At 44.2% G+C, this 25,680-nt stretch overlaps 1 protein-coding gene across 1 annotated transcript in view; it reads left to right on the top strand.

The window, feature by feature from the left end:
- The window catches only part of COL21A1 (collagen type XXI alpha 1 chain), a 218,319-nt gene that overhangs the window by 1,063 nt on the left and 191,576 nt on the right, over window positions 1–25,680 (top strand). The window lies entirely within an intron of this gene.

The following is a 25,680-nucleotide window of genomic DNA, read 5'->3' as shown; positions in this document are numbered from 1 at the left end:
TCCTTTGTGTTCAGATTCCCTTCTTATTGAGTCCAGGTGTCCCGCAGAAGGAGTCTGGGGGATAGACTTAGGTGTGCCTGTCTGGTCTCACAGTGGACCGTCCTCCTGATCTAGCCAAGCAGACGTGAGGATGTGCTGTTAACTGATGAGCTGAATCAGTAGCGATTTTATTAAGGGCTTTTCAGAGTTTCCTCTCTAACTGAAAGTAGTTTCTTTGCTATTCATACCTGTTTTGAAGACTTCTAAGAATTGTTTCAACTGATCGCCAGGTAAGATGGTCAACCAGCCAGGCAAACAGGGCTGTCATTTTGATTTGCGACGCTGTGTTGTGCCGATTGCGACATGGGATCGCTCGATTACAATTAGATTAGCTTTTGGCATCTCTCCTCTGGCGAGATTTGAGCGCCTAATGAGATGAGGAAGAAGGCGGTTTTCTGCGGGGGGAGGGAGTGGGTGTGCTGGGGCCAGGTTGCTGCCGTTGTCCCTGCGCTCTGGCTTGGAGACTTGTGATTATCCGGCTGCTTCTAGCGCAATACATTTTTAAATCATTTCCCAGGTGTTTGAATTAATCTATGCAAATTATAAATTATATTTTTAATATAAGAAGTTGAAGTGAACGGAAGACTCCAGTTATTCAAAACGACTGCCACCGGTTATTTTCAGAAAGATTGAAAGGATTTCAAAACTTAATTTTCTTTTCTTTTGTTATGTATGCACTTAATTAAAATGTGTGAAGAACTTTGATAATGAAAGACAACGTATCTAATCAAACCTGATATTCAGGTAGAACCGTGTGTTTCCCCACACAAAGCAAGAGCTTTGTGTTAAGGCTCTCAGTCAGTTGTCACCTGATGTTCATTAGATGTGATGTTGGAATAATGGCTCAGTCGTGGAGAGTGTCTGAGGTATTGTAGTAATGTGCCAGAAGTGGGTGGGGCGCAGCTCCACGCTGTCCGGATGGTGGGACATCTGGTTCTGTCTTGCCTTCCATCTCCAGGGGTCGGGGTGGACTTCTGTTCCATGCCGCTTTCCTGTCCAGGTGTCTGGACCCTGTCACACCTCCCGCTCAGGGCCAGTGGGTGGAGAGACTGCCCTCTTAGAGCGGTGCTCTGCCCCAGTCTACTGCCCAGATGCTGACTGGTTAAGTTAAAGGAGAGAGCCCTAAATTTATGACCATTTAAGGACTTCCTCCTTTAACCCAAACAGTCAGTATTCAGTCCCTGTGCTTTGAGGAAAGTGCCAGGCAGAAAACAAAGATGGCAACTTCCGGAGTTCTCAGCATCATGTAATGAAGGTTCTCAGAAGCCGACTTGCGCAGCCAGCTTTCCTGCTCCTGGGCTGGACAGGAGGGATCACGGGCTGAGAGGGATGGGGAACAGGATGAGGACAAGAGGTCTTCAACTACTGGGACACAAGCCCCAAGTCAGTGCCCAGTCGCCCTTCCCCTGCAGTCCAGTGAGCAGCCAGCAAATCACCTGGATTGTCCAGCTGGAAGGACACTCACCTCTGTCTCAACACAATGAGGGTCTGCCTGGCACCTGGGCTTAAATACACGCAGAGGCAAAGGGTCAAACCTTCCATGTGTAGCCAACTACATGATTGCACAGAGAATCCAGAAAGGGGTAACAGTGGTAAATTTGGGGTTTCTAAGAATCAGGGACAGAAACTGCTAGGATTCACTTGGCGCACCTGGGAACAACTTGTCAAGAACTCTGAGTGGTATTTCATTGTATGTATACTCCGCAGCTTCTTTATCCAGTCATCTGTCGATGCACATTTGGGTTGCTTCCACGTCCTGGCTATTGTAAATAGTGCTGCTATGAACACTGAGGTGCATGTATCTTTTCAAATTATAATTTTCTCTGGATATAAGCCCAGGAATGAAATTGCTGAATCATATGGCAAGTCTATTTTTAGTTTTTTAAGGAATCTCCATAACGTTTTCCACAATGGCTTCACCAAACTGCATTCCCACCAACAGTGTAGGAGGGTTCCCTTTTCTTCACACCCTCTCCAGCATTTATCATTTGTGGACTTTTTAATGATGGTCACTCTGACCAGTGTGAGGTGATAACTCATTGGAGTTTTGATTTGCATTTCTCTGATAGTTAGCGATATTGTGCAAAAAGTTGGGCCTTCCTAATGGCCCCTCGGTGGGAAAAATTCAAGACTCAACCTAGATTAGATCTAAAGGTGGGCCTTTCTAGTGGCCCCTCAGGAGAAGGAACCAGAGATCTCTGCATTTCCTTCTCATATCTATTCATGCCATCAACAGACCGATTTTCTCCATAATGCTAAATTTAAATTTCAGAATGAGAGCATCTCATTGTTGCAACTAGTCACCCTTGGCTAGGTTTGTGTAGAGCTTCTGTATCAAGCTACCTCCAGGCTGGCTGGCAGGTCTCTGAGTTATCTGCCCTCATGGGACCCAAGAAGAGGCAGGAGGGTGGCCTGAGGGGTGGGGGAGGGCCGTCACAGGTGGAGAACATAGGCTCCGTGAGCAGGGAGTAGCTCGGGGCCCTCCGTGAAGCAGTAGCCCTTAAGGAACAGAATATGGCTGTTCTGTATTGAATAATCAGACATCTTGAGGAAAAGAAAAAGACAGTTTTTTTTAATGTACATTCAGGCATTTGCCTTGTTTATAGGCAGTCAATGTGTCTACAACAATTATGATACTGGCATTAAATAAGTCCCAGCTGCATTGATTTTTTTTTTCGGTTAAATGGTCTTTGTCTGTAGGGACACCCCATAATACGGCTAGTGCTCAGAGATCCCAGTGGCTCCATCACGTCTCCAGGTGATCCGTGATAGGTGAAAACGCCAAGTACCAAAAATCTGTATCGCCCTGCTGCCCTCTAGTGGTGCAATCTAGAGTTCACAGTTACGGCGCTGCCGTCACGTTCTACGCAAATGCAACCTTCTGCCCTAATGCCAAGTTTATGAAGCAAACTCTGCTTTTGTTTCATTTAGAGAATGCACCAAGAGCCATCATATCATTATACCAATACCTACCAATTTCTTACCCTGGGAAAATCACAAACGAGGACCATCAAACTCGCACAGAAGATCTTGCATTGGAAACCATGCAAGCTGAGTGTTTTGAACCTTCAGTGCTTTTCGGTGTTGTTAGAATTATCTGATGTAAGGAATGGAACAAAGTTTAAGACCACTGGATCCAACCCAGTCATTTTACAGTTGAGAAAAACAAGCTCCAAGATTTAAATATCTCGGTCGAAGTGCAACAGATAATTTACAGTCGAACTTAGTTTAGAATTCGAGTTCCCTGCCTCCGAGGCTGCGAATAATTCTTTCTCAGAACCCCCATAAGACGATCAGATTTATTCAGTGGGAACAGAGCCCCAGACGCTGGCTGTTGTTACCGAGAAAAACACAGGGAGATACAATGTGGTATCTCAAAAAGGGAAATGAGTCCGTCAGTTGTTCTAAGGAGGAGGGGGCTCTGTGCTCTCTCTCTTTCAGGAAAACAGCACAGCTTAAAAACGTCATCTTCTTCATTGATTCCAGAGCATCTTCTGGGCAGAGCAGGAGAGAGGAGAAAGTAGGCTGAATTGGGTAGAGGCAAGAAGGGAAGGGTCTACAAGAACTCCTGTCTCCACGCTTCTGACCCAAGGCGATCTTTCTTAATCAGTGAGTAGGTTACGAGCGAGCGTGGTTTGGCTGGGAGCCTGCCCCTTCCATCCCGGGTCTGAGAGTCTGTGCTATGCGCTGAATTGTGTCCCCTAGTGTACGTCGAAGCCCGAACCCCTAGTGTGATTGTGTTTAGAGATAGGTCTACAAGGAGATAATTAAGGTTAAGTTCATGGGGGTGGGGTCCTACTGTGGTAGGACTGTCCCCTTCTGACCTATCTCTGTCACCTGAGGATGCAGCTAGAAGGCACCATATGCCATCCCGGAAGAGATCTCACTGGAACTCAACCATGTTGACATCCCGCCACCATGATTTCATTTTAATTTTACAAATTTTGGAAACTAAGGCTCAGAGGCTAACTTACCAGCCTTGTAAGTGGTAGAATGACTAACCCAACCACGGTTTGCGCGACTCTGAAGCCCGAGGTCATTCATCCCCCTGCACTGGACTTTGGTCATGTAATTTCTTTACCCACTGCCTCCAAGCCACACCCTCCGCCCCTGCCCCACCTTGAGTGAGCCCAAGGAAGCAATGAGATTCACTAAGCATGGTTTAGTAGTCACCAGAATGAAAGACACGTGCCGTGCGGCCAGTCTTCCTAGTGTGGATGGCTGCGGAGGCCACTCCCTTACTGACTTCTCTGATGCTTTTGCCAGTGTAGACCATCCGTCCTTGAAAAGCCCTCTTCCCGGGGTTTCCGTGATACCAGTTTCTGGTGGCTGTCTTTCTTCCTGTCTAACTAACTGTTCCTTCCTCATCCCTTCATGGGTGTCCTCCATGTGCCCTTGAGTAGCCCTGATGTGCCCTCATGGTATCTGTCTTTTATTTTTTGCGGGGGGAGCAATCTCTTGTACTTGGTGTTATTTGGTTTTTACTACCACCCACATTCTTTCTCTTTCCTTCTTGTCTGTCTTGAAGTCCCTCCTGCGCTTCAGATCCGTGTGCTGAGTGCTGGCTAGTTCTGTCTGGATCACTGACAGCTACTTCAATACAAATCACACATGTGAACTTCAGGCATTTTGATTCATCCAATGTTCTGCCTCAAACTCATCTTTCCCCAGCACAGAAATAGCAATGAATTCCCAGTTACCCCAGCAGGAAAGCTGGGAGCAGGTTCCAGTGTTTCCTTGCACTCTGTCTCCCTTACCCGGTCAATCATCAGTTTCTGACTAATTCATCAATTTCACCTCAGTAACCGCAGACTCCGCCCCTTCCTCCTTTCCGACCACCATTGCTGTAGCTCACAGTCTCTTCATCGCTTGCTTTTATGAACCTCCTCATCATCTCCCTGCTTCCATTACTGACACACTTAAATCTCTCCTATGACAGCTGGCCTGAATATTCCAAAATGCAACTACGACCAGTTGCGAAGGAGAAAACTGAGCTTCTAAAACAGGGGGCATAGGGTCCTTATCATTTAGTCACTGCCTTTATTTGCAGCCTCATCTCCAGTCACCTGGACAGCAAGGGCTATTTTCCAGGGCTGCTAAATTTTTTTTATAGTTTCTTGTTTACATAGCTTCTGTTGTTGGTTCTTTATGCGCTTTTCTCTGTCCATAACGCACTCTCCCTCCAAACCCTGAGCCATGACCCTCGCTCAGCAAGAATAATACCTGTAATTACTCATTTTTTTCAAGACTCAGTTGAGGTGTCACCCCCTCCAGGAAGCCTTCCCGAGATCGCATGAGGCTGGGTGTTCTCCCTCTGTGCTAACAGGATCCTGAACATTCCTCTGCCCTCGGACCTACCACTTTGTGGATGCTTGTCTGTCCTCTCTGGTGTTCCCCCACTTTTTTAAAGCCTTCATTACACCACTTCACTCTTATGTTGTCTTACATTAGTACCTGTTTTTGCCAGCTGGCGGAAACCTGAGGAGGATTTTTGCTTTAGAAAAGAAGGTGAAAATCGAAAATAAGGCCCAGTGTTTGCTTTTCAGCAGCCGTTAAAGGGGCAGCATGCTCCCGGGACAGTGAGAGGAATGCCACCCAGCTCCTTCCCGGAAGAGCCACACTCAGCATCTCAGTATCCTGCCGCTGTAGCTTTGAACTGCCTGTGAGCCTCTGCGCTTCATCTCGATTTATTCTGTGCATCTGTTAGCAAGATATGTCCTAAGGCATGAGGAACACCTAAGAAAGCTCCTAAGGGTGTGCCACTTAGTGTAAAACTAGACATAACTAAGAGTTGGGATAATGGTAAACAAAATAAAGACATTGCCTGTGTCCGCCATTCACACTGCTTACACCAGTCATGGAGAAAGTGGAAAATCTGTGCTTGAGTGGATTGATGGGTACACAAAGCGTGCTGTCCTGTGAAGTTACCTTATACTCAAGGAGAAATCAGTCAGCCTTTTAAATAAGCTGCAACGGAGAGCCCTGGACGGCGGTGGTGGAAGTGTCGTGCGCATGGCAAAGCTAGTGACGGCGACTGGATCGGTGTTTGAGGAGAGGGAGGCTTCATGGCTTGAACGTCCCTGGAGAGAGTGCTTCAGCTGATACTGAAGCTGCTCAGAGTCCTCGGAAGAACTGAAGAAAATAACTACCGAGAGTAGTTAAATAAGCATTTAACCATGATGATGGAACTGCAGTATATTGGAAAAAATTGCCAAGGAAGAGATTTATTTTGATAGAAGAAAAGCAGGCTCCGGACACAGGCATCCAAGGACAGGTTTACCCTAATCCCTGTTATCAACGCCACTGGTGATGCTGTCCACACCTCCACCAGCGTGTGGTTCAGGAGATCCCACGGCACGGAAGGGCTTTGGGAAGGCTTTTGGTAATACACTTCCTGCAACCTAAGTGCCCATCGACAGATGACTGTCTAAAGAAGTTTTTGTGGTATACACACACACACACACACATACACACACACACACACACACACACGCATATACACACAATGGAATATTACTCAGCCATAAAAGTAATGAAATAATGCCATTTGTAGCAACATGGGTGGACCTAGAGATTATCATATAAAGTGAAGAAAGTCAAAGACAAATATCGTATAATATGTCTTATATGTGGAATTAAAGAAAAGTGATACAAATGAACTTATTTACAAACTCGAAATAGACTCAACAGACATAGAAAACAAACTATGTCTACCAAAGGGGAAAGGAGTGGGAGGGAGGGATAAATTAGGAGTTTGGGATTAACATATACATATGACTATATAAAAATAAATAAACAACAAGGACCTACTGTATAGCACAGGAAACTGTGCATTCAGTATCTTGCAATAACCTATAAGGGAAAAGAATCTGAAAAAGAATATGTGTAAGTACAATTGAATCACTTTGCTCTACACCTGGAACTAACACAACATTGTAAATCAACTCAACTTCAATAAAAAAAAGAATATGCTTCCTGTTGTGTTTCGTTCACATCCAAGCAGTTGGAATATCCAAGTGACTGTTTCTGAGTACAGGTAACCCTTGAACAACAGGGGTTTGAACTGCGGGGGCCCACTTTCAAGGAGTTGTTTTTTTTCTTTTTCAGTAAATAGTCCTGCAGTCCTACATAATCCATTGGGTTGAATCCATGGACGCAGAACTGTGGATGGAGAGGGTGCTGTAAAGTTATACTTGGATTTTCCTACTTTTGACTGGGCAGGGTGGGTGCCCCATCCCTGTGGTTGCTCAAGGGTCAACTGTGCATGAGTGGATACCTTACTCCTATTGCTGAAAAATACCATCGAGAAAAATACCTGGATCATAGGTGTCTTCTGATTGTTGACACTGTGCTGGTCATCTACCTGTCATTCCCGGAGATGGCGATAACATTCCTGTTGTGTTCTTACTGCAGAACATGAGGTTGGTGCTGCGGCCAAGACCTACCAGCCACAATGAAGTCTTACTATTTGCAAACTGTGATGCAGTTTTATTGTAAGTGCCATCGAGAGAGAGGGCAACTTTGAAGCATCGTTATGAGAGATCTGCAAAGACTACCATGTAAAATCGGCCACCACCAACCTTGGTGAGGGTGCTCTTCATAGGCTAGTGGTCTTGAGAGATGAGTTTTGGAGGAAACTCTCCCAAGGAGTGAACGATTTTAGAGCTTTGAACCATCAACAATAAATACGGCCACAGTGGTTTTGGCTAAGGAGGCTGGGTTTGTAGGAGTCGATGGAGATGAGGTGCAGGAGGTTTTGGCATCCCGTGAGCCAGAACTGACAAATAAAGAGTGGACGCGGGAGCGAAAAGAAAGGATACAAACTGAAACCAGAAGCAACAGCGAGCAACCGGCAAGTGGAGTCGTCCAGGGAACGGGACAAGAAGCACCGAGTGCGATTATCGCTAGGATTGCCAGTGCTCTAAGGATGGCCGGAAAGTATGACTTTAATTTTGAAAGGACATGTATGTTTAGGGAGGTTTGCAGGATGTTTTCAGTGCATACAAAGAATTGTATGCTTGAAAAATGCATGGGAGTAAGCAGTCAAGCGACCTGTCCTGTTTCAAGCGTCCACACCAGCCACACCAGCCACACCAGCCATGGCAGACAGTGAACCACCTTCGACATAGATGGTGTAGACATCAGTGAGCTACCTGCCCTGATGGGTTCAGACGACGATGAGATGTTAGTAGATGGCCCTCTTCCCCTCTCTCCTACACTTCGGTCTCCTGTACGTCCCGCTACCCCACCCTCCAATGAGTGAGCCTAACACGCCATCATCAGCACCGCTCAGCCTCCCAGTGTGCTGGCTGTCTTCCCGATTCTGGTGAGTGACACAACACTGCACACACATTATTTCTGCTTCGTACAGCCTGGATATTTACCCCATCACTCCTGCTTTTACTGTATGTTAGTGTTACGTTACATCTTGTGTGTTATTTTTGTATGACTTGTATGACTTGGTGGGTTATTTGGGGGGTTTGGAAAGGCTCAAAAATTTTTCCGCAGAAATTGGTAGAAAGTCTATACCTTCTATGTCTCCAATGGTAGTTGCTTCTTCGCTTTATACCATTTTCACTTACCGAAGGGTTTTAGAAATGCTCTACTTTTGGGTAAGGGGGAAACTTGTGTATACACACAGATATGTACATATCTGTATGGACACAGACAGAGCTGTGTATATTGATTATAATTATTAATTATATAGTATAATTAATTGTATTAATATCCATAGATGTACGGATGGAGATATATACAGTCTATATTTACCTTTGTACAATGTGTATATTTATACAGCTGTAAGCACATGAAGTAAAGCACAACAAAGCTCCGTCATAATCATCTGTACTACAGGTCCATTTGAAAATGACTTTGTCAAGGTCCAATACTCTCATGAAAATACGGATGGTAGTTTTTCCCTGCCCCCCATTACAAGGGGCTCCAGAGCATCCTCAGTGTTCTCCATCCTGTTTGGTGTTTATCTGACAAGGAACCAGAGAAAGCGTAAACATTAGCAGGGGAGCACTGCAGGGGCTCACGGGACTCCTTGCCAAGGGGCTGGGATCTGGACCACTCCTGGCATCACATCCAGAACGCATGGTTTCAAATAAATGTCCTCGTGGGACAAGTCAGATCCGGGAACTCGTTTCTACTCACGAATCCAAGAGTTGTGTTCTCTGGTTTGTTCTTTTTTGCTCCCAGTCTTCGTGCTTTCATCTTGGCCAGGAAAAGGGTCACTGTGTTCTGTGGAACTGGTGTGATGGGCTCGCATGAGGAGTTTGGGAAGTTTTCTTTTCAAGGAAACGATGCTTTTGAAATACATTGGCATTTCATTGCTAAGCCCACATCATCCCTTTTAAAAACTCATAGCTGTTTATTAGTCCTGGCTTTTGGGAGTAAAGCCTCTGTTCATTTGCCACATCTGTGCCAAGTTCAAAACCCATGTTTTCAGCGTCTAGTCCCGAAGTGTGCCCGTGGGCCAGTCACACAGATTTCTGGTGAAAGGGGAAAAAAAATTGATCTGTATACTAATATGTTAGTATATGTTGTATGGTGGATTTTAAATGTTCTAAAACAATATGGAGAGGTTTTTGCCATGAGACTACTTAACTAGTCAGATAAGCTATTCTTGTTTATTTTTTCAATTGAGGTCCCGGGGGATTGAACCCAGGACCACGTGCATGCTAAGCATGCGCTCTGCCCCTGAGCTAGACCCTCCCCACCTCAGATAACCTATTCTGGCTGCAATTATGTACCTTTAAGTGGCCCTCAAGTAACTTTTATAAGACTAAAAAGAAAGACTGTTCAGTACCAGAAGACATACATCTAAATAACATTACTCTCCAGTAACAATGCTATTAAATAGCTCCGGGACCCAGCTCTCACGTGGTGAATTTCTTTCTCCTCTGGGAACCTCCCTCCTTGTCAGATATTAACATGCCTTTAAGACAGAGGTTCTCAATCTCGGGTGGGTATTGGCGTTATCTGGGGAGCATTAAAAATACTGATACTCAAGCACCTTTCCTAGAGATTCTAGCTCTGTTGATTTGGATGGGCATTCGTATTATAAAAGGCTCCCCGGTGCCTTCCGATGGGCAGACAGGAAGGTAATGAAAGGCTGAGTGTGATTAACAAGCAACTGAAGGTCAAGAGGAAACCTCTGTATTTGCCCCATCCCTCTGCCCTCCACCCCGGCCAAGAGAGTAAATCAAAAGTGCGTCACAGCTCTGGAGAATGACAGAAATCGTGTCACTTGTAAGAATCTAAAGCCAGGTGGCCCAATAGAGTTTTCTGTAGTGACAGGAATGTTCTCTGCCCATCCTGTCCAATAGGGCACCATTAGCCCCTTGTGACCGTTGAATGCTTGGCCAGCGTAGTTGAGAAAGTGAATTAAAAATTTCATTTTTAAAGTTTAAATTTGAACAGCCACATGTCTTCAGCAGCTGCTGTCCTGGACAGTACAGACCCAAAGGATGCAGAGCGGGGACTCTGTCATATTTTCATTTAGTCTGCAGGAAATGTTTCCTGGCAGAGTAATCTTGTTCCTTCCTATCTGCATGTGTCCTACTGCTGCTAAACAAGTTGCTACCAACATAGTGGCTTAGAAGAACACACATTTAGGACCGTAGGTTCTTAGGTCTGGAGCTTCTGGAGATCAGGAATCCAAAATGGGTCTTAGGAGGCTAAAAGCAAGGTGTTGGCAGGGGCTGTGTGCCTTCTGGGAGCTCCAGGAGTGAATCTATTTCCTTGCCTTTTCCGTCTTCTGGAGGTCACCTGTGTTCCTTGGCTTGTGGCCACTTTGTCCATCTTGCCAACTGCAAATTGTCACTTGCCATCTGCTTTTACAAGGACAAAATCAGAAGCCACTGGGGTCGCTGACCTTTGACACACCCTGAAAGGAGTTCAGGGCAGAGATCAGGAGTGAGGCGCTCGGTGCTCTGGGAGAACTGGCCGAGGAGGCCTTCAGGTAGTAGGATATTTTCAGGAGAAGATTTTATGAGCCCCAATTCTTGCATCTTCTTATATCTACAAAAGCACTAAAATCATTTACAGAGATACCTGCTCTTCCTGATTTAGCAGCAACCTTCTGCCAAAACGTGTGCTTGACTGCATGTGTCCCCCTTCACTGAAATCACATCTATACTGACCTCCTTGCTGCCTCTTCTGAGCAGCTCCTCAGAGCTTTCTGAGATGCTGTCTCCTTGGCTGTAGTCCTCAGTTTGCCCCAAATAAAACTTGACTCGCAATTCTCACATTGTAGATTATGTTTTTCAGTCGACAGTCTTCAGAATCAGCAATGTAAGGTCTTCAAATCTCTGACTCTGACGTTTCTGCCTCTCTCTTTCACTTGAATCACACTGGACCCACTTGGCTCATCCAGATAATCGCCTCATCTCAAAACTCTTAATTTAATCACACCTTCCAGAGAGGGGAGGGAGTTCGGTTGGTGTTTGCAGACTTCCTACTGTCAGAATCCTTTGTTCTTGCGGCTGTCCACGTGGGTCAGATCGTGGTGTCCCTGTAAACCTCCAGCAAAACAAATGTTATATTCTATTCTGCAACTTTTTATCTTCATGTGAATGGAAAAGTATTAATACTCTTAAAAATCAGAGCCTTGAGAATGGGCTCTCCTGTCTACTTCAGGCTCTAGGAACAGTCTTTTACAAAAGGTGCAGAACCAGCATGGCTGAGCCCAGGAAACAGAGCACAGGATGAGAGCTAAAGGAACAGATCTCATATGGAGTCAGATTTGTTCTTTTCTATTACAAGGTGGGGGGGGGGGTCCTGATGCAGCAAATGAATTTTGAGAACTTTATGAAATAGTCACCAATCAATTGATCCACCAGCCCAGAGACTAGACTTTAGAACAGAATTCATCAATCACCAATCAAATGTAGACTGAATAATTGTGCCCTGGTCTGTTCATTTTGGCTAGATATGCGTCTTGGAATGGAAGCCACAGGCTGTTTGCCTGATTCTCTAGGAATTAAGTCAAGAACAAGGAGGGTGAAGGCCAGTTAATGGCTTCTGTCTCCCAATGCATTCCACAGTATCACCAGAACATTTTAAAGCTAATACCTTATTTGACGAAGGAAATTGGTGTATGAAAATCTGTATGGTTATGTTAGTAAGCATTTACATCTGAGTGAACAACTTAGATTTTTTTTAAAGACAATCCATAAAAAATGTCCAGTTTAGTTTCTTTTCCCTTTTTAAAATTGATGTATAGTTGGTTTACACTGTTGTGTTGATTTCTGGTGTACAGCATAGTGATTCAGTTTTATATATGTGTGTATATATATTTTTTCATTATAGGCTATTACAAGCATTCAGGTGTTGAATATAGTTCCCTGTGCTGTACAGTGGGACCTTGTTGTTTATCTCGTTTATGTACAGTAGTATGGATCTGCAAAAGCGGGAGATGGAGGGATAAAGTGGGAGTTTGGGATGCAGATTCTAACTACTATACAGCTTAATTATTATACCCACAAAATTTAAACATAGAAAAAGTAGAAAAGATCGTATAACACACCTCATATACCCAGCAACCCCGTTTAGACAGGGTCGTCCCACAGCCCATGTCATTTTAATCTGTGCTTCTTGTCCCCTCCTCCACCCCAACCCTGATTATTTTCAAGCAAATCCCAGAACTGTATCATTTTTATCCATAAATTTAATCACAGATAAGCACATTTGGGCAAATTTGTTAACGAATTTCCTCTTATTCATGCTGGTTTCCTGCGTGTTTTGGCTGCTCCATCATCTTGCTGACACTTGCTCTCTTTTCTTTACCTTTTGTGGACTTTTGTGCTGAAGGGCGAAACATAGCAACTAAATATGGAAAAGGCTAAGCTGGCCAGCCTTGTTTAAGTTTCCTATTATTTTAATTCACATTTTAGAAAGTAGCTTACAAAATGGGAACATATGAGAATGCATATTAGTTAGAACAATATTTGCATTTTTATTTAGGGGAAGAAAGGAGAGCTTTAACCCCATGGAAAATGTGAGGGAATAACCAAGCTGTTTCATTTCCAAGTAACCAAGCTTACTTTCATTTTAGGAACGTATTAAATAATGTTAAGGTAAGACATATATAATCCAGTTTAAGAAGACACATAGCTCCCAGAATTGCAGAAAATTCTGAGGGAAAATTTCTCACAGGAATAATTAGGCGAAGTCAAAACTAGAAGTGAGAAATAAGATATTGTTGAAGATGACCGTTAGGTCAGTAAATATAAAGCTATATCAAATATGGTTTGATAAAATACAAAAATAGAAAATGTTTCTTTTGGAGACTAGCATACTATCTTTTCTTATATATCTGTACACGATGGTTGTAAATCACCTTCCTCAACACATGAAATATATCAAAGTGCACACCATCAGGATTGGCTGGGCTGGAGGAGGAGGTTAACACCATCTCCAGTTGCCTCTGTCTTTCTGCCGTCTTTCTGTTTGTCTTTAACTACCAACCAGAGCTAATTTATCCACTTGATGGATAAGTTGCAATACTTTATTCATAAGGATACAAATTAAACATGTGGAGTAACCAGGAAAATCAATTTCTGATTTTCAAACCCAGATCTAGCATCCTGAAATGTATCAAGCTGAAATTCCCTGTTACTTCACTGTTCCAAAGCAGAAAGTTTCCATGTACCTGTTCCATTCCCAGACTGGTAATGCGTTTTCGCTGAATGGAGTATACGAAGTGAGCTAATTCAGCTTCATGTTTGGACCCGGAGGTCTCCGGATTACATGAATTTTTAAAGGTCACGCAGTTGAAAAGTGCCAGTTCAGAGACAAGACATTAACTTTCTTGCCTTCGAAGTTGGTGACACCCTCCCAAATGTTACAAAAGGTAGGCTTGTATCCCCAGTGACAAATGAAGAAAATAATGAGATTCTGTTAACCATGATAGTATAGAAATCTTGGCTTTAATAAAATGACTTTGAATGCAAGTTGTTTGTTTCAAGGAGTGATGTGAGTGTTAAGGTCCCTTCAAGCTGTAAGATGATGAATTTATAAGAAGAGGTCTCAGTTTGCATTTTTTAAAAGTTGAACATCGTATTTTTAAAATTATTAATGGAGGTACTGGGGATTCAACCCAGGACCTCATACATGCTAAGTGTGCATTCTACCACTGAGCTATCCCCTCCCCACTGAATACCGTATTTTGCATAAACTCATGTAATAAAACTTTGCCAAATATTTCCAAAAGATCAAATATAAATAGAGGAAAGAAGAAGGGATCGGGAGTCTGCTTCTGGTCTCTATTTTTGGTATTGGAGAAGGTGGTAGTACGTTTACATTGCTGAGCTGATAACAGCAATCTCCCCGCACCCTCAACTTTGCCCGGAAGACTTCCTCCACCTCTTAGCCTTTAATTCAAACTTGGTTCTACCTTGAATCCAGCTTTAGACTCAGGGCTGTGGGTCCGGGGCAGGGAGGGCCTCCTCACTCCCCCATCACTATGTTCAGATCATTTCTCCTCCATCCTCAGACCATACATCCAGCTTCTAATCACACATGTAGGTTTCCTGCAAAATAATCTGCTCCCAACTCCCATCCCCCATCACCCCACTGTCAAATCTACCCTTGACCCATGTTCACTGTCTCAGAGGACGATGCTCCAAGTTTGCAATTGCCCAAGACAAAGCCTGGAGACCCTACTGGGCCCCTCCCGACATCACCTCATTCAGGCAAATTCACATTCTGCTAATACTGCCTGATAACTGTATCTCCAATCTGCTTGGAGCTGTTGAAACCTGGGACTCACATGATGTCCAGTCATCACCATCTCTTTCATGAACTGTGGCCATAGCCTCCCTTGCCGTTAGACTCTGCCTCTTCCAATCTCTTTATCTGCTTGGTGGTGCCAACCAACCACAAGCAAGGTATCGTTTTCTTTTAGCATCCATACTACTTTCATAATAGAAACTGAACATCATGACAACCAAAACATTTGCTCACCCTGACACAAATCTTGAGAGTGAAAACAAGATTGTCTGACTCCCTAACTAGGGTTCCACTGACTTCCAGAGGGTCCTTCTGCAAGTCTGGAGAGGTGTGCAGCCCTGAGGGATAAACAGCAGACCTCATCACAGAATGAAAGGATAGAGGCTGTCAACTTTTTTTTTAATTGAAGTACAGCCAATTACAATGTGTCAATTTCTGGTGCACAGCGCAGTGTCCCAGTCATGCAGATACGTACATATATTCATTTTCATATTTTTTCCATTAAAGGTCATTATAAGATATTGAACATAGTTCCCTGTGCTATACAGAAGAAACTTAAAAAAACCCTATTTTTATATATAGTGGCTAACATTTGTAAATCTCAAACTCCCAAATTTATCCCTTCCCACCCCTTTCCCTGGTAACCATAAGATTGTTTACTAAGTCTGCAAGTCTGTTTCTATTTTGTAGAGGAGTTCATAGTGTCCCCCCCTTACTTTTTTAGATTCCACATATAAGCGATATCATATGGTATTTTTCTTTCTCTTTCTGGCTCACTTCACTTAGAATTTCGATCTCTAGGTCCATCCATGTTGCTGCAAATGGCATTCTTTTACTCTTTTATTATTTCTTTTATTCTTTCATTATTATTTTAGTCTCAGTAGGTCAGGGTATAAATAAACTATGGTACATCTAGACAGTAGAGGATTACTCAGTGATAAAATGAGCTATCAAGCCACAAAGACACAGAGGGACCTGAAATGCATATTGTGATGTAAAAGAAGCCAGTCTAAAAATACCTCATGATTACAAGTACATGGCATTCTGGAGAAGGAAAAACCATGGAGACAGAAGGACCAGTGGTTTCTAGGGATTCGAGGGGAAGGAGGGAGGGATGAAATACATCAGTTGTAAGAAATGTATCCCACTAAATAGGATGTTAATAATAGGGGACACTGTGTGTGTGTGTGTGTGTGTGTGTGTGTGTAGGAGGAGGAGGGGGTGGATGGAAACTCTCTCTACTTTCTACTCAATTTTCTGTAAATTGAAAAAGGAAGATTGTGAACTTACTTTTCTTCTGGTGGTGCGTTATGGATTTTTGAATCTTAGGCATTGTTTCTGTTTTAACACAAATTTTCTGAGGTCTAATTAATGTATAAGGAACTGCACATATCTAGTGTGTACGGGTTGCAGAGTCTGGACAACTGCAAACACCCGTGATGCCATCCCCACAGTCAAGGTAACAGACATGTCCAACACTTCCCAGTTTTCTTGTGTCCCATTTTTTTTTCCCTTGAACACGTAACATGAGATCTATCTACCCTCTTACATTTTGAAGTGAACTATACTGGATTTTAACAATTATAGGCACTAGGTTGTATGGCAGATCCCCGGGACTTATTCCTCTAGCAGAACTGAAACTTAATACCCATCGAGCAAGTCCCCATTTAATATCCAAAATATGTAAGATATTTCTTATTTTCTTATGGAATGGGAGAAAATGTTTGCAAACCATATATCTGATATGCATTTTTCCCCAGACCCTTTAAAGTTCTGGTTCCATGGAATTGATTGATTGATGTGAAATTTTGACTGAAAGGGCACAAAATTTCAGCCCTCACACATTGTTGTAAACTCACAAAGATAGCAGAGATCCACTACTTAATTCCTTCTTGCCCTCTTTAATGATTCACTATCAAAATAGAATTGTAATGATAGCTTTATGTAGCTTAGTCAAGTGAAGGTAGGTGCTTCAAATGATTATGATTGGTAGAGAAACAAAATAATTCAGGGTCCAGTTCTGGTTCAACTAAATTGCCATTTCAAATCAATTTTCTGGTTTTATTTTAATTGAGTTTGATTTACCACATGCAGTTTTCACCACACGCACTTTGCAGTAAACCAGGAGAAATTCGGAAAGGAGCCAGCGCCTTTCAGCTGTTACATTTCAAGTTCAGTTGAAACTTAAAACAGTAGAAACCTTTTCCCTTTCATGAAAGTTTCTCATGCCTGAATGCACTTGCTGTAACTGGCCAGCTGTTTGGAAATTGTCTTGTACCTTTCACTTATTGTAATGAAACTTAAAACTTCAAATAATCCGCTTTCATGTGGCTTCTCAATCTTAAATTTTTCTTAATTATTCTTAGATTTCTCTGATAATTTTCCTTTTTAAGTAGGAGCAGGATTTCTACGGTTGTTAGTAACATTGCCTAAGGAAATAAGAATTTCAGAAGGCTTTTTATCTATGATCTCATATTTTATTAACTATCAAAAATTAATAACACATTTATAAGATGGTTTAACACTGGGATTTTTTTCCTTTTAATATAGGCTATCTGGTTTTTTAGTTCCTTCATAGGAAATGTATGGTTATTGTGAGTTACACTTTTAAAAACTGTTCTCTGAAGAATGTCATATGTTTTTGTCAGTATATTTACCCATCAACTTACTTAAATAAAAGAATTCCTAAATGTTATATGTCATGTATAGTTTTAAAGAACTTGAGAATCTCAGAATCTAGGGCTGATAAAATTTTTGTTGAAAATCACCCCATCCACAAGCAAAGGCAATCTGATAAAATCGATGTGTTCTCCCAAGCCTATAGCAGAAATGCCAACCTTTGAATCAAAATCATTGACACCTTTAAGTCTTACTTAATTTTTTTTTTTACTTCAAATTGAAAGAGAATTTTTAATGTTTGGACCTAAAAACTGAACATGTAGGTATATGTATATGGAATGGGATTCTCTTAGTGTATCTTTAAGCTATAAATTTAAAGATGAATCTTCCTGCATTTGAAAAAGGTCATTTTGTTTTCCTTCATATTTTCATGAGTTCTCATCATAAAAGTATACTATAAATTTCCATTCATATAAAATTGTATATTTTATATAAATGTAGAGTTACGCTAGCCCAGATGAGGGTTGATACTCCATTTTAAATGAAGTTTTAATACACCGATGGGAAGGATTGGCAGTTTTCAGGAACAATTATACTTAAGCCTTCAGTGAATTCAAAATGCTAGACTTCACAATGAAAGTTAGGACATCCGCTGGGTGGCAGAAGCGCACCAGGAACGTCCTCAAGCCGCCCCGGCCCTGGGGACGCAGGGCGATGCCACCGGCAAGACATCCGGCCACTCGCAGGGAGGACATCTGCTGGCCGGGTACTGTCCCCAGCTGTGCCCCGTGTGGACGCTGAGCCCCGTGCTCGCCCACCTGCTCTCCCTTGGGACGAACGGGCACGTTCGCCAGGTGCCTGCGAGAGCGATTTGAGTTCCCGGACTCACCAGTGCCCCCCGCTGGCGAGTCAGAGGACCCCAGCGTCTCCTTGACCGTCCCTGTTTTGCTGCTATGAGCTGCCCAACCGAAGCTTTAGCATTTTACTCAGTTACTCAAAGAAGGATGAGGAAACAAAAGGATGACAATTTGCTTTTGTTTGTAATACTTTGAAATGGAAGGGGAGAAACAGACAAGGAAATTCTTGGCTTTTAAGAGAACACAGAGCCTGCATTCATCTCTTTCTCCTCCTGAAAACACTCTTTATCTGCAAGACGATAAACCACCGTGAAGCAGTGGTTTGTATCGTTGGGCGTTGGGAAGCGAATTGCGATTGTTTTAAAGTAGGGTTTGCTGCCAAGCTGTGAACTGACTTGAGGCAACTTGTCTCGAAGTCAGGACGGAGGCAAGAAGCGGGTCTCTGAAGCAGAACCTCTCCTGCTATGATGTGCATGGGAATCCCCTGCGGATCTTGCAGAAATGCAGCGTCTGAATCACCACATGTGCGGGTTATTAAGCTATCGGCTCTCAACTCCAAACCCGTCCCTCCACGCCTGACTATGCCACGCTGGACTGGACTCTGCAAACAGCCTTTGCGCTTTGCTCGCTGGCGCTATACTCGGCTTTTCCAGTAGGAGGCGCTTGGGGGAGCCTGCGAAGCCAGAGGCGGGGGAGGGGACCCGTCTGCCCGCTGGCGCCTCCTTCCTTGCACCAACTTCCAGTTTTCAGTGTCCCAACTCTCTTGGAAGTATGATTTTCAAAACTTGTGAATCACCATGTTGTACACCTGTAGCATATAATATTGTACAGCAAATATACGTTAATTAAAAAAAAAAGGACAGGTCAAAGTGGACAGAAAGCTGAGGCTTCTCTGAGCCTACATTTAGCGGCTAGCCTGGTGCCCAACGCATATCCTTAAGGACTGAGGAACTGGTTCACTTGAGTGAGAATGAATGCATCCACACTAAAGAGTAACGGTTTCCGTTGGCTGGGCCTATACTATGTTGGGGGAGCTTCGCTGGGCACTTTGCATAGGTCATTTCTAATCCTTTGAGGGAAAGTCTGTTAGCTCTGTTGTAAAGTTAGTGGGACCAAGACTCACAGAAGATAAATCACAAGCCAATTTTCCATAGCTAATAAGAGTCAGAGTTTCTGTCCCGTTAGAAAGTGATATCTCTGGGTATATTCCATTAAGAATACTAAGGATTTCCATCCCAGCAGTGATTTTGCATTTGCATCGTTTACAGGGGCACAGGCACTGGGATACCAGTGTTGGAGGTGGACCACGGTTGCTAACGAGTACCCATAATGCCCTTCACCGTGGTCCTGCATCCCTGCCCTGTATCCCTGCCCTGCATCCCTGCCCGGCATCCCTGCCCGGCATCCCTGCCCTGCATCCCTGCCCTGCATCCCTGCCCTGTATCCCTGCCCTGCATCCCTGCCCTGCATCCCTGCCCTGCATCACTGCCCTGCATCACTGCCCGGCATCCCTGCCCAGCATCCCTGCCCTGTATCCCTGCCCTGCATCACTGCCCTACATCACTGCCCTGTATCACTGCCCCCAGCGTTGTGAGCACGGGCTTCTGTTGGGAGGTGGCCAACAGGAAAGTGCTAGCGGGCTCTCAGACAGCTGACCCGGGCCTCCTCAGCGCTTGACTTGCATGGTACACCGAACCCGCACCCGAGACCAGTGGCTATGGTGGGTGTCCGCTTCCTCAGCTGTCCTCTCGACTGTCCCACTGACCCTTATCCTCTGCTGGCCCCTGGCAAGTGAACATGTGTGCAAACAGGCAGCCTGTCTTAAAAAGGCAGCGAACACTAAGTCATTTTAAAGTTCATCCATCTCATGAGCATGGCTGCAGCAACCATTTTGATGATGTCAAAACTGTAACACCTTCTCTCCTTTCCTTCTATTTACACCCTCGCAGAGCAGTCCTTACTTACACCCTTATGGCGATGTTTTCCAAATCAGAAGTGCTGTGAAACTCGTGGTGGGCCATGCAGTCAAATGGCCAGCCTTTCTCCCTTCCTTCTTTCCTTCCTTCTTTTTTCCTTTTTCTTTCTTTCTTTCTTTTTTAATGAAGTATGGGAAAGGGGGTGGGAAGGGATAAATCTGGGAGTTTGAGATTTACAGATGTTAGCCACTGTATATAAAAATAAATAAAAAACAAATTTCTGTACAGCACAGGGAACTATAGTCAATATCTTCTAATAACCTTTAATGAAAAAGAATATGCAAATGAATGTATGTATGTATGACTGGGACACTGTGCTGTACACCAGAAATTGATACACTGTAACTGACTAAGTGTCAATAAAAAATGAAGTAAACTGGAATAGAATGAAAAATATCAGAGAGCATTCATGCAGTGCTATTTCATGGAACTTTTGCTTCATGAATATATTTGTATACGGGGCCTGGATTAGGTTCTTGTCTCTCCTGGAACAAACTGCCAAACTTTTTCATGGCTTAAAACAATGCAGATTTATTGTCTTTTAGTTCTGTGGGTTAGAACTCTCATGGGGCTGAAATCAAGGTGTCTGCTGGCTGCATGCCTCCTGGAGGTTCTAAGGAGAGCCCACCTGGCCTTTTCCAGCTCAGAAGGCTGCCTGCCTTCCTCGGCTCATCTCCGCCACTCCCCCATCGCCTTCAGAGCTGCAAAGCCGGGTTGACTGCCTCTCACAGCCCGTCACTCTGACCGTCTGTCTCGTCCATCCACTGCTTTTAGGGACCGTGTGATCACACTGGGCTCTTTGTCTCAAAGCCAGTTGATCAGAGTCTTATTCCTCTTTGACCTTTAACCTAACATATTCACAGTCCTAAATATTAGGATGTAGACATTTTTGGGGGGTTATTCAACCCTCGACAGGGTTACAGTGTCAGAGTTTGAAAAACACAGCCTGATGATAAATTATTCTGCTTCAAACATAGCAAGTAGCTTTGAAGGGCTTCCCTGTAGTTGGAGATCAGGTTCAACTTCACGTCTCCCATGACTTTGGGTCTCGAGCTGAGCACGGTTTTTGGTTTCTACTAACCTGCCTGTGGCCAGTCCATCCACTCCCAGGCCTGGATGTCGGCATTAATTCTCAACTTTCTGCCTATTCTTTTCCTAAGAACAATTAGTATGAAACTGTAACATGGAACTCTGAGGTCAAGCCATCATTGTCTTTCAACAAAGTAAAAGCCAAGAAGGAAGCAAAAGGCTACTCTTTTCAGAAAAGAAAATCTGAACTTGTGACCCTTCTGTCTCTCTGTGAACGTTCTTGTTAACTCACACCTTGTCGTGGCTAAAACTGTGTGAGCTTATGGACCCTTCTCACACTTGCCCACGCCTTTACGTCATGCCCTCAGACATCACCAGCTTTGAGCATCCCTGTGACCCAATGAGATCAGCAGGGGTTATTCTCCATAGATTTCAGTTGGGGGAAAACAAGACATTCAGTGATTTGGATAAGGTAGACATACTGATGTTTGAAAACTGTGTGAACATTTTGAGCGACCTTGTATGTACTGAGTACTCAGTGTGGGCTCAGCCTGGCCGATCGCTATGGGCATAGATGAGTAGATGGCATGGTACCAGCCTCATGGAACTTAAGAGTCTTGTCTGGGCAGTAAGATGTGAGTGTGTGGACTTGTGCCAGCGTGCACATGCGTGTGTGTACGAGGGCATGAGCAGGTGTGTGTGTGGATGCGTGTGTGCACGTGTGCCTTTGCAACCATGTGTACGCACGTGTGCACACATCTGCACGTGTGCGCATGTCAGTGTGCGCATGTTTTGGTGTTCGTGTACCTGTGACAACGTCAGTGGTGCCAGGTATTCAGGGATGTGCATGCAGCTTGGCATCAAGCTGACGTCCCCTCACTTCCTCTTTTATGAACTTCCTCTTCTCTAACTTGTTTGCAACTTGCCCTGTTTAAACTTTGCGGAAAATCATACCACAGTCTCATTAGAATCCTAAACACTAGCACAATTTCTGATTGGCCCGTTAATGAAGATTCATCAAGGGAGACTTGAAGTCTGCGGCGCTTTTTGAATTTTCCTGTTTTCTGAAACAGACTGAGCTGGTGAAATGCACATTTAATTAACTGCCAGTATAAAAGCCTTAGGGAGAGGCAAATAATAATGATAATGATGATGATGATAATGATGATAATAAATCAGCATTCCTGTTACCTTTTCATGGAAGAGTCAAAAAGGGAATGGTGTGTGTTGTAGGAAGGAAGGAGTAAGCACGCCGCGTGTGGGAGATTTGCAGACTTGATTGCCTGCCGGATGCTGAGAAGGTGGGCAGCGCAGGGAGGGGGGGTGCGGGAGAGCGCTGTCCTGGAGGAGGGTTGTGGGTGGGATGAGCACTTGGATTTGCTCGACAATGGAAACCAGGGGGCTGCCGGAGGGGAGAGGCTGGGAACCTTTCTATTTAAATATGACATCCCGTGATCTCTTTCTCCTCCGTCTTCGCGGTGGCTGCAGTTCCTTCGCAGACGTGCGGCTGGTTATCCGCGCCCAGAAGCTACACACCCTCCAGGGGACCGGCCTGGAGATGGCTGGTCACCCGCATCAAGGCTCAGGTGGCCTCGCTGGAGGGCATCGCTCCAGAGAATGGAGTTGTGCTCGAGGCAGACAGGGCCTCGGAGGATGAGGCTGCGTGGCCGGGATGGGGTGGTGGTTCTGACCACCGGGAGGTTCCCGGCTGCAGGCTAGGAGGTCAAGGTACAGCACAAGGAAGAGACCAGACCCTCAAGGCGGCCAAACGGGAGAAAAGGAAAAGCAGCCGGGCCAGGAGGCCAAGGCAGGTCAAGCCCGCGTGGTCAGTGGTGTGACCACCTGGGACGAAGAAGGGCCCCGATGCCAACGCTTCGATCCTTTGTGATCCGGCTGCCCCTCTACAGCCACTTAGCCCTGCCCCCCCAAATAAACCCAAATAAATTCTGCATCACGTGGGTACCAGAGAAGGCTTCACACTCATTTCAGAGTCCCCTTTTTGGCCTATGTTTTTTCTTCTTGCTGTCCTCACCAAAAAGAAATGAGCAGATTCGACTTCCTGTTTAAAAAAATACATATTCTTCCCTGAAGGAATGGTTGTTCAGACTCAAACTGACCAAGAATAAACCCATTTGGAAATGAAAGTTTTCAAAACTGTGTATTCCTTGTGTTGTCTTTGGAACAAACTCAGAGTTCTAACCCTAAGGACCCTGGATTGTAAGATCCTTTCCGGATCTAAAATATTAAAATTTAGGATAAAGTTAAAGAGAGGTAAGGGTCTGCGATTTTACTGATAACTCTTTAAGAAGAAGCTATTTGAGAGCATGATTCACAGCTGGAGGGTCCTCGCGGAGATTTCAGCGACACAGAACATGGTTTTAATTGAGTTCTTATTCCCTGCCAGGCTTTCTGTTAAGTGCTGGGCGGGCGGGAAAGAGGAGGAGGGGGAAGTCTGATATAAAGATGCAAATGCTTGGCACATAAAAGACACATAATAAATAGTCACTGGATGAATGAATGAACAGCCGAGACCCTGCTGTTGACTGACTTGTCTGGGAGGGGAGGTGCTGGGGAGATGGACACAGAGATAAATGGAGTGGGTGGAGACCAGATCAGTGGTTCTCAACATTTGCCTGCACATTGGAATCATCGGGGAATCAAAAAAAAAACAAAAACAAAAACAAAAACAAACAAACAAAAAACAAAAAACACACAAAACACTGATGTCCAGACACCACCCTCAGTGAGTCTGATTTGGTTTGAAGGCAAAGGAAAGAGGTGGGGGGAACCACACCTGCTGTTTTGGAGAAGGAGGAGTGTTTTGGAGTAGAAAAAGTGCAGGTGAGCCCATCTTAGCCAGAGGGTGGAACTTCTGGGCAGAAGATAGACAGGTGGGTGGAATTCAGCTCCCGAAAGCACTGGCTTGCCATTGTAACGAGATGGATTTTCTCCTGCAGCCATCTGGGAGCCGAGGCTGTAAGGAAGGGACACCAGGTGATTTGTACCTTGGAGTGGCAGTGCTGGAGTGGGTGCGGCTCGTGGCTGGGGAGGGACCGACACCATCGCCAGGAGGCTGCTGCGCTAGTCCAGATGAGAAAAAGCCTTGCACTGGGGATGGAGGCGGAAAGGCACCCTCGGTGGACACTCTGGGACAGGCTCCCATGGTCCTGCTATCCAGCCCGCTGAGGTCAATGAAGGAAAAAGAAGATCCCAAGATAACACATTTTCCAGACTATGCTTTCAAGTCTAAAGGTCACTTTTTAACATCAACCAAGAAACTTCAACGGTCCACATCCTAGGAATTAAGAGTTTTAGTATCTGTTGATTGCGAAAATCAAAATATTTGGCAAGCTGGCTCCAGCTGGGGACTGGTGTGTGTGTGTGTGTGTGTGTGTGTGTGTGTGTGTGTGTGTGTGTGTGTGTGACCTGCCTTCCTGAGCTTCCTGAGCCTCCTGAGGCTGGATCTCTTTTATTGGCATTGCTGAGTTCTAGCATGCTCTTCTGCTGGGTTTGTTTAAAACGCGATTCTCCCTGCAGATGGCTACTCACCTTTGTGTAGCGTTTTCATTCATGTCTCTTGGAGAGCACTTTATTTCCTTCTCTGCGGTCCTCACACATCGCCCACCAGGATGCCTATCTTTCTGTCCCTGGGTACCAACTGACAGGAATGACTGGCTTTTGGTCCATGTCTTCCTTTGAACGAATAGTACACGTTCATCATAAATAGCTATGAAAAGTAGACGAGCTGAAGGAGAAGTATTCGTAACAGAGCTCTCTCGTCTGGTTAGCGTCTCAGTTTCAAGCATGGCTCTGGTTCACGCCTATATTTATTAATAAACTTATGAGATGGCTTCTCAGTGGATTTTTTATTCTCCCTGTTTTTTTCTCTTAACCTTGGCACTATGAGAATTTCTCCACGTGATTAAATCTTTGTTAAAAAAACAAATTCAATATTTGTGAGTGACCTATTATTCCAATAAATGGATAAATAATATTTTGTTGAATAATGCTCCTTTACTTTTTTCACTTGTATAATAAATCATGCTACCCCGAGAAACTTGCACGTAAATCTTTATGCAAGCTCCGATTCCCTTAAGATAGATGATTAAACGGGGGAATGACTAGGTTAAAGTATATTTATCTTTGAAAATCTTTCATCCAGATTGCTCAGTTACTTTGCAATAATTTTGAGCATATCTCCTGAACTTTAGAATATACTTTGCTTATGTCCATAATGAGTGAGTTTCTAGTGAAAATTTTTGAAATGAGAGTAATCCAAAAAAGGATAATTCTGTTGAGAAAGCTGTGGGGAAAAATAGGCATGGGGGAAAAATATGAATAGCCTGGTAAGTGGATACAGCATATTCTTATTTTTTTATAGTAATGAAGGGCATTATTGACAAATGTTTTTTAAGAACTGTAGT

The sequence above is a fragment of the Camelus ferus genome, chromosome 20, assembly GCF_009834535.1.
Source record: "Camelus ferus isolate YT-003-E chromosome 20, BCGSAC_Cfer_1.0, whole genome shotgun sequence".
NCBI lineage: Eukaryota > Metazoa > Chordata > Mammalia > Artiodactyla > Camelidae > Camelus > Camelus ferus.
This window is presented reverse-complemented; position numbering and strand designations above follow the sequence as displayed.